This window comes from Convolutriloba macropyga, chromosome 9 (genome assembly GCF_964194025.1).
Source record: "Convolutriloba macropyga chromosome 9, txConMacr16.3, whole genome shotgun sequence".
Classification (NCBI taxonomy): domain Eukaryota; kingdom Metazoa; phylum Xenacoelomorpha; order Acoela; family Convolutidae; genus Convolutriloba; species Convolutriloba macropyga.
The window spans coordinates 60,863,304-60,872,464 of NC_134476.1; positions in this window are offsets into that span (position 1 = coordinate 60,863,304).

The window sequence follows — 9,161 nt, forward strand, 5'->3', positions numbered from 1 at the left end:
GAGGAGTTTTTTGCGGCGTGGATTTTTTTCTTTTAATTTTTAAGGGCAGTAAGAAAACAGTGTATGAAAATTCGTGTTTTCAATTTTGATAGGATTTCTTTGTAAATATCTTTCACTACAGGCATAGTCCATTCTAGTTCTAGTTTATTTTGTCAATGAAAAATTTTTGCATTGCAGGTCAGGAATTGTCCTGCTTAGTTTTCTATTTGATCGATTTTTTTGGAGTTTATTTAAAACAGGATGTAAATTCAACGCCGCAAACTAGGTGTGAAAAAATTTTTGTTATGCGAGCAAAGTTTTATAACCACTTGCAGGTTTTTAGTTTTTCTAATTATGTTTTTTATAGCTGTAAGCTGAGCGGAGCTATATTACGGGTCTCTTGGTTTTTTTTGTTTCGTCGTCTGACGCTCTTTTTTCGTTTTACATTTGTTCACACCTCAAAGCTGAAAAGTCAAATTTTCTGAATTACTTTTTCCACTCACTAACTGCTTTTGAGTGCGTGACGTCATTTCTCACTCTCTCTAGCAAAAGTTTTTTGCGTGATTAGATTTTGGTCATCAGTGACTTACCTCACTCAATAAAAATGACTTCTGCACTTTAAAACTTAAGTTAAATTTGAATTAGGTTCAGGGCAAAGGAAAGTAGTAAAGGAAAGTGACTAGAACCTCAACGGGGGGGGGGGGGGGGGACGGACAATTTTTGCAATGCACATCTACAACGGGGTGGGACACTTTATGGGTTGCAAAAATTGTCCCCCTCCTTTTTTGACCAAAAATGGAAAACTTTTCGGTTGATTTTAACTTTGTTCAATTTCTTTACAAGCTTGACCCAGTTTTTGTTACGACTAACTGTTTGCTGCGGGGTCTGTTTGTTTGTTTAGAACAGTGATATAAATTAAGCACTGCTATTGCTTGGACAATTTTTGGAACGCCCGTCTACTACGGGGTGGGACACTTCCAAAAATTTTATAGATTGCAAAAATTGTCCCCCCCCCCCCTTTGACCGAAAATGGAAAACTTTTCGGTTGATTTTAACTTTGTTCAATTTGTTTACAAGCTTGACCCAGTTTTTGTTACGACTAACTGTTTGCTGCGGGGTCTGTTTGCTGCGGGGTCTGATATAAATTAAGCACTGCTATTGCTAGCATTGCGATTACATGTTTTGTGTATGATAAAAGTATTCAGATCCAGTTTTTCATATTTGAGAATTTACCGCTAATGGGCGTCGACACTTGTAAAAATTTTTGAAAAATGGGGTCGAAAAATTTTTTTGCGTTTTTTCGGCTTAAATCAATGTAAAAATGTGTGAAACATGTTTTTTGAGTAAAAAAAGTTGTCGGAAAAAATTTTTTCAAATTTTGAAATTTTTGCCCTATAGGAGATCAGAACTTGTAAAAATTTTTGAAAAATTGGTTCAAAAATTTTTTTTTGTGTTTTTTGGTTTGAATCAATGCAAATAGTTGTGAAACACGTTTTGTGAGTGATAAAAGTGGTCAGAAAAGATTTTATTGGAAATCGAATTTTTGTCCTATAGGAGGACAAGAACTTATAAAATTTTTTGAGAAATAGGGTCCAAAATCTTTGTTGATTTTTTGTCTCTATTAGATGTGATACGGTGTTAATCATGTTTTGTGCATCAACCACACCCCAAGCAACACGCCCAACCCACCAACACCCGACCACATCCCAACCAACACGCCCGACCAACCAACACCCAACCACACCCCAACCAACACGCCCAACCCACCAACACCCGACCACACCCCAACCAACACGCCCAACCCACCAACACCCAACCACACCCCTACCAACACCCCCAACCCACGAACACACACGTCCAACCAACCAAGCTTCAACCCACACGCCAAACCCATCACTGCATATCAAGCCACAATATCAAATAATTGTAAATTACATAGCCACAATAATGACCTAAAAATTATTCTTTATGCAAATTTTGTGCATAAGCACTGTCATATTCTAGATTATATGAAAGTACATATGCACAAAAATATGCAAAAAGCCAAGAGGAATAACATGAACGAACCAACCTTGCAGGTGGAGATAAATTGCTTCCTTGATAACTGAAAGATTTGAATATATAAACTTTTATATATCACGCTCAATCTTGTTCATGAGTTTGTGTTTTTCGCAAATAAACGTGAACACATCAGTGCTCTAATTTTTGTTCTTAGATGGCAGAGCCAATGAGATGTCATTAAGTAAAATATTTCAGCATATTTATGCAAATTTTGTGCGTATGCACTTTCATATACCAAATAATAACTGCAAGTTTGCACCCCATACCCTTCCTCATGAAAAATGAATAAAGCGAAGGCTTGGTTTTCAATTAGTGTCAATACATAACGAAACATAAGTCAAAATTAGAGTAATTCTTTGTTATTGTGTTTGCTAAACCTTGAGTATTTCAACGAGTTTGTATATGTTTGTCTTCCGTTATTCGTTTCCTGAGCCACTTTTGCAATTTTAGTGATTCTCTACTGTGATGATCGTAATTTTTCTGTGACAAAACCATTTCTTGTCTTGGTGTTTTTGAATACTTGGTAGCAAAATTTACTTCGAGGATGCTCGGATTTGTTTCGTTTTCGTAAGCCGCATTTCAACCTTTTTGATTTGCTTTATCGACCAACCGCTACCATGTGATGAAAAATTGTTCAACGCTATTATCATTTGCTCGGTCATTTCAGAGAAGCATTCGTTATTTAATCCAGGAAACTCGACCCTTTGCGCTTTCGAATTTGCAAAGATTGTTATATGTTCAACTGCAGCTTGTGAAGTTTCTTCATCCACTGGTTTTGTAAGCTCTACAGTTGCACAGAATTGAACTTTTTGTGGTTGAGTTTGGGTGTTCAATCGAATGAAATTGTCAATTTCGTTTTGTTTACCGCGCATGAAGCTGAGCAAATCAATATCATTATTGTCCACCGAAATGTCATATATTTTAAGAACACCACCAAAAGCCTTCTCAGTGGCAAAAATTTCACCTGATGTGTCAATTTTTGCGTCCGAGTTCCATATTGGTAAGCCATGAACTTTATTCATGTGTTGCACATAGGAAGAGTCACCAACAAAAAGTTTATTGCAATAAAGACAATATCGGGGTCTGAATGAGAGATGCTTTTCTCTCATGTGATTTTCCATTTCAATAACCCCACTTCTTTCATAACCGCATGCATGGCATACAAAGGAATTATTTTTTTTGTACTGTTTATGGACTGTTTGTTTGTGACGTCTGAGACTACGCTTGTCTGAAAGTTTTTTGTTGCAAATAGTACAAGTTTCGGTACTCATTGATATTCCTTAGTTTCAAAATCAAATTGAGTTGTGATATTTAAAAAAAATCCGCTAGTGCCGTCAGTCGTTTTGAGTCGTGTTTGGTCAGGAAAATGCGCAGGACATTAAAACAACGTTTAATATGTTAGAGTAAAAGTTCCTAAATTTATGTTTTAAAGCAAGCCGAAATTGAGGGAATTAAAACAAACTAATACGAGTGAATACGCAAAAGACAAATGCAAAATTGTGTATAGCACAATTTACAATTTCCTGTTGAGTCATTCTTTTGGAAAGTGGTTTTGTTTACAATTTGTTTATTGACTCAGTTTTCTTTGCTCTGCATACGCAACGAAACTAAAATTGTTGCTAAGACTCTTATGTCAATAATAAACCGGTTCTCATGTTTGCCAAATTATTGTTAATTAGACAAGAGATAAAGCGATAAATTTTAGCGTTTGTTTAATCAACATAGTATTTCCGCTATTTGAAAACCTTATTGTTAAAGAAAATAGAATCTTATTGATAAATTATTGATTGCCAGATTAGTTAAAGAACCGTAATTGGTTAAAGATCATGTTCGAACCTGATCAATGAAAAGCATACATGAGAAATAATTAATTTTAAAGCGATACAAAATTAAAACAACATTAAAACAACAGAATGTAGAGCAAGTAATATTTTTTTTAAAGGCGAGACAGTTTGATTACCTTCTTTGATGGAGCATAACAATTGCTTAGAGGTGGAGTCTCTTCTTCATCAGAAAAATTGTTCGACAGTGAGGGAAGCTGCTTTTCAGGCGTTTTCGTCGAATCTTTATCCGGTTGCGATACAGTTTTCATATGTCTTCTTAGAGTGCGCTTATCCGAGAGCGTTAGATGACAGATTTTACAATCGACACTATTCATTTTCGTTAGTTCAAACTTAAACGTTTGTGGAACAAGGAAAGAAAACTAGCCAAAGGCTAAAAATTTTGGGACAATGCCTGACTTTTCAAAAGATTTTAGATATTTGAATCAGAAGCTAAAGAAAATAGTTGTCGTGTGTTTGTAAAGTTAAGGCAAAATGCAAATGACAAAATCGAGTATTGGGTTGTCACACATTTTCACAACTCTCTAACCCAATCAGAGTGCGCGTATTGTTTATTTACTTTTGTAACTGAAAGCTACTGCTCGGCAAACGTTTTGTTTACATTTGCAACTGAAAGCTACTTCTGAGCAAACAGTGGGCCTGTAGTCTCGCAGACCTTTGTGCCAATAACAGAGATTCAACTGTTTACCTGCTTTCCTGCTTTTTGTTTGCTCAGTGCAGGTAGGTCAGTCTGCGGGGTTATTTGTTTACCCCAGTTTTGTTTTATCACTAGTATCGCGTACTAGTATCTGCTGAAAATTGTTTACTGATTTTTTGTCATGATATGAAAATACCCAAGCTTCAGCTGGTTTTAATTCTACCCTTTTTACTTTTGTTTATTTGTTTAATACAATCTTTCATCCACTTGTTTGTTCAATGTCTGAATTTTTCTGCAACGCTTAATTCCTTCTTCCAAACATTCATGCTATGTTTGATGCTGAGATGAATCATTAGTGAAAATTAAATTAAGAACTAGTTTAAAGAAGTAAACACAAAGTTCATACGTTGAAACACAGTAATGAGCCAAAAATAAAAAGTTCAATATGTACAATGAGTTTGACGAAAGTTTGTTTTGTTTAGAGCCGAGATAACTTGATCACCTTCTTGACTGGAGCGTAACACTGATTTAACGGAGGAGTTTCCTCGATGCTAACGTCATCCGAAAAGTTATTGGAAAGTAAAGGGAGACTTTTTTCCGGAGTTTTCATGTCACTAGGCGATTGAGATTGATCGAAACTCCAAAAATCTGATATCTGCTCAACTTCTTCTAGCTGTCCTAGTTGATTTCCCCAAATTTCAATGCACTCATGATCGTAGTCTGCAAAAAGTTTTCTTGTTCGCTTTGTCAATTTTTTGACATCCTGCTTTTTTGTTAGAATGGGAGTAATACATCCATAATATCGATGAGCATATGGAGACTTGTCTCGGTGATTTTTCTGGCGTTTTTGTAAGATGAAATAAATCGTTTTGTTTTGTGTATTCAAGTATTGGTTCAATGTAATTAACTGGAACAATAAAGCTGTTTTTTGTGTGCCATAATTGAGTCTTGACATCAAAGCTTTCCTTCACAAGGACAATATTTTTGAAGTTGTGACACATTCGCACAAGGGTTCTAGTACCTCGCTCACTTGTTTTTGCTATTTCTAAATATTCAGCAGCCATATTACAGGTGATGGATAAACAATTGAGATGTTTTTACTGATTTTCCGGATTTAAGCGGTAACAAAGCAAACAGTTTTCTTTCGAAGGAAAGTTTTATAAAGACTTAACAGCAGAGTCTAAAACCAATTCTAGTAACAAGAGAAATGAAAACTTGCTTTTATATCGTATGGAACTGAAAGGAAAAGCAGGATGAAAGCCAATTCAAGAAGAAGATTAAGTAACAAAAGACTTGCAGTATTGTAATGAGGTGCCAAAGAACTAAAGAGTTTTCACAAAACTTATATTGAACAACGAGAAAGAACCAATGGCGGAAAGATTGAAGAAATTGTTGCAGACCGATTTGTTTATTTGACTTAATCATTTCATCATTATTCCGTCATGTCTATAAATAGAATTATGTCAAATTGACCAAAGTTGAATTGGGTTGCTCTCGAGAAATATAAATAGACTCGAGGAGGCGAGCTAATTTATCCATTGCTAATGAAAATTTGTCAGTTTTTAGATTTAAAGGTCGGGACTTGTAAAACTGTTTTCTGCTATGGCCTTTATAATGCTTGGCCCGGCGATGTTGCATTAGTGAATGGAAATTTTTAAATTGCCTTGGACAATTGTGACATTGAATGGGTCTTGATTCAGCAGGGTATATTTTTTCCGATCTTTTGAATTTCATATTTCGTAAAAACGTCATAGCCGATATAGAGGAGTATAAATTTGTTTACACGCTAGGGTGGGCGGGTTTGTTTGCTCAGCTGTTATCTTGTCTAGACATGTTGGCGGGGGGTTTGAAATTGTTTACATTCCAATAAACAGTAACTTATTAGTCATTCATCATTTCAGATTACTTTGATAGAGTTTGTCTCAATATATGCAACATTATGGGTAATGTTTTGTCGAAGGATGCTGAGTACAGTGACTTTCATTTGGATCTCTCGCTCAATAAAAAACGGCTTGTTAGGGCTGCTGTTAAGAATTATCATACCACTGGCACCTTTTTATCCTTGAAATTGTTCAAACGTGATAGTGAACAGGTCGACTGGGATTTCAATCAAAAAATTACACTTTCGGCGCCAGAGTTTCGGTTGATATGTCAGAACATAGAAAAACTAGAACAAATGCTTGATCAACCAGTTGGCTTGATCGACTCACTTCTAAAACCGGATTCAACTGATGACTCGAAGCGTCCAGCAAAACGGGCTGGCAAAACACAGACTGAGCGCCAAAAGAAGATACCAAAAACATCTGTAACAGTCAATGAGGAATCGGAATAATTTCTCTTATTACTTTTGCTTCCTGTCATTGTTTATGCTTTCATAGTTAGTTCATTAGCTTTTTCTTTTTCGTTCGTTATGGTTGAGGCAATGTATGAGAACAGTCCCGCATATTTCAAGAAATTTCAAAAACGTTTCAAGTACAATATTTGTGAGACGGAACCAAGACTTGAACACACAACAATTGAAAATTATGCATATGGTTATCATTCATCTGCTACAGTTATCGAAGGTTGTACATTTGGCTCCAATCATTATCATGTTATGTATGAATTTGGTTCGCAGGATGATAATTTATTCGATTCTCTTTATGTACCTGCGGTGATACCGTGTCTCGTTAACTGTTTCAAATTACTTATTCAGCCTACGCAAAAAGACTTTGTTAAGCGCGGTGCAATAATTTCACGACTACATGTTGCTGTTGAGTACCTTTCAAAATCAACTTCTTCTTCAGTTACCAAGAACCAGAAACAACTTCCAGCACCTTTGAGTGAGGCAACAGCGAAATCTATTAGTACTTTTACGGCCAACAAACGTTCTTCTACAGTCCCTGATGTAACTATAAAACGATTTTGCCAGCTTATGATAGGTGAACACTCCTCAACTCTTTATCAGATAATGGATATTCTGCTTAGTGGCCATGGGAGTTTTGTGCGAGAATCCTCAAACTCTTTCATAACCTTTCAATTTTGTAAAAATTGATACTCAAAAAAATATTGTTGTTGTTTCAAAATTAAATTAACTTTTACTTCATATGTTTTACAAAAGCTAGCAACTCTAATTCATTTACATCAGGTATGAATGGAAATTTCTCACTATAAAAATAATGAACAATATATATGCAAAATAAACCACAAAGCTGGGAGTCTGATGTTTGCAATGGAGACTGAATGTCTCTTCTATGTTCCATGATATCCATCATTATCTCCAAGTCTTTACACTGTTGTAAACGGTTGAAAATATCCTTGTAGGTAATCAAGGGTAGAGCTAATTGATCCGCAAAATATATTATTGGGTATGCATATCGTTTAGCTAGCACTACCAAGTGGGTTCCAATAGAGTTGGATCGTGATGCATTAACAATAATAAATGTGTTGGTTTGCAAGTTCAGAGGATCAGCGGCATAAACCCCTCTGAATTTGAATTTGAGGTGTTTACACTTTTTCACTTGAAGATGAATTTGGTCTTCGTCCATTAGTATGTGATCATGGGAAGAGCGTTTTTAGATGCGTTTCTTGCAGAGTCAATGTAGATCGTAGAGGCTTTTTCCCCAAGAAAAAATATTTCAACATTATGAGCTAACGCTGCATCGAACTTGAGCTCAACAGACAATGATGAATTTGTGAGCTCTGGATGAATAAAGTCATGAGTTGCCTCTTGAGTGCTGGTCAGATCAAATACCATTATATAATGGTTTGCGAACTCACTCAGAGGTATTCCATGGCCATTTTCTACATAAGCTAATGCACTCATTGAATTGTAGTACAACCTCTTGTTGTCAGTTGTTGACATTGGAGTTCCAGCCGTTGCAAAACCATTTCGATAAATGGTTATCTCTCTTAAACCAAATTTTTGATAATGGAATGGATTAGCGGTGTTGGTACCGATGAATGCTGTACCAACGCATAATGCAACAATGACTCTTCTGATTGGCTCTTTAGTGAAAATATCCTCATGTTTCCAGCTTTGTTGGCCTGTTGTAGCCAAGAATGTTTTGGTAATTACTTCATTGTATCGGTAAATTGCCGGAGTTTTCAATAATGTCTTCTCAATTGCACCTACAACATTATCTGACACCGTCATCTTCCTGATAAATAATTTAGCCTCATCTATTTTAACCTTGTAGTGTTTCGCGGGGTCCTCACTAATGACGGCAAAGTCATCTTGAGATCTTCTCATTGAAATGCGTAAGGTAACTCCACTAACCAAATGATTCTCACATGAAAAGAAATCAACCGCCAACTTTCCATATAATGTTATGCGTACGGATTGTCGCACTGTTCTTTTTCTTATATCTGATATTGCTGTTGGAATAGTGCCCGGGTTTTCCTCATACTCGTAACCCTGACATTTCAGCCATGTTTTCTTTGCGTCTGTCCCATGAGAGAATTCAGTTTCTATGAAACTTTTGTGTGCATAGTGCCCATTAGCTGTTGAAATTTTGATACCATTTGCAGAAACAGTACAGTCGGCGAAAAGTGAATGAAGGATATTATTAGCAAAATATGGAAGATCACTGGCATTAGCGTCACCAGCTGTGTAGCGCAAATCCGTTCCATCTGTTTGAAGTATTCGACATTTGATCTCCAGG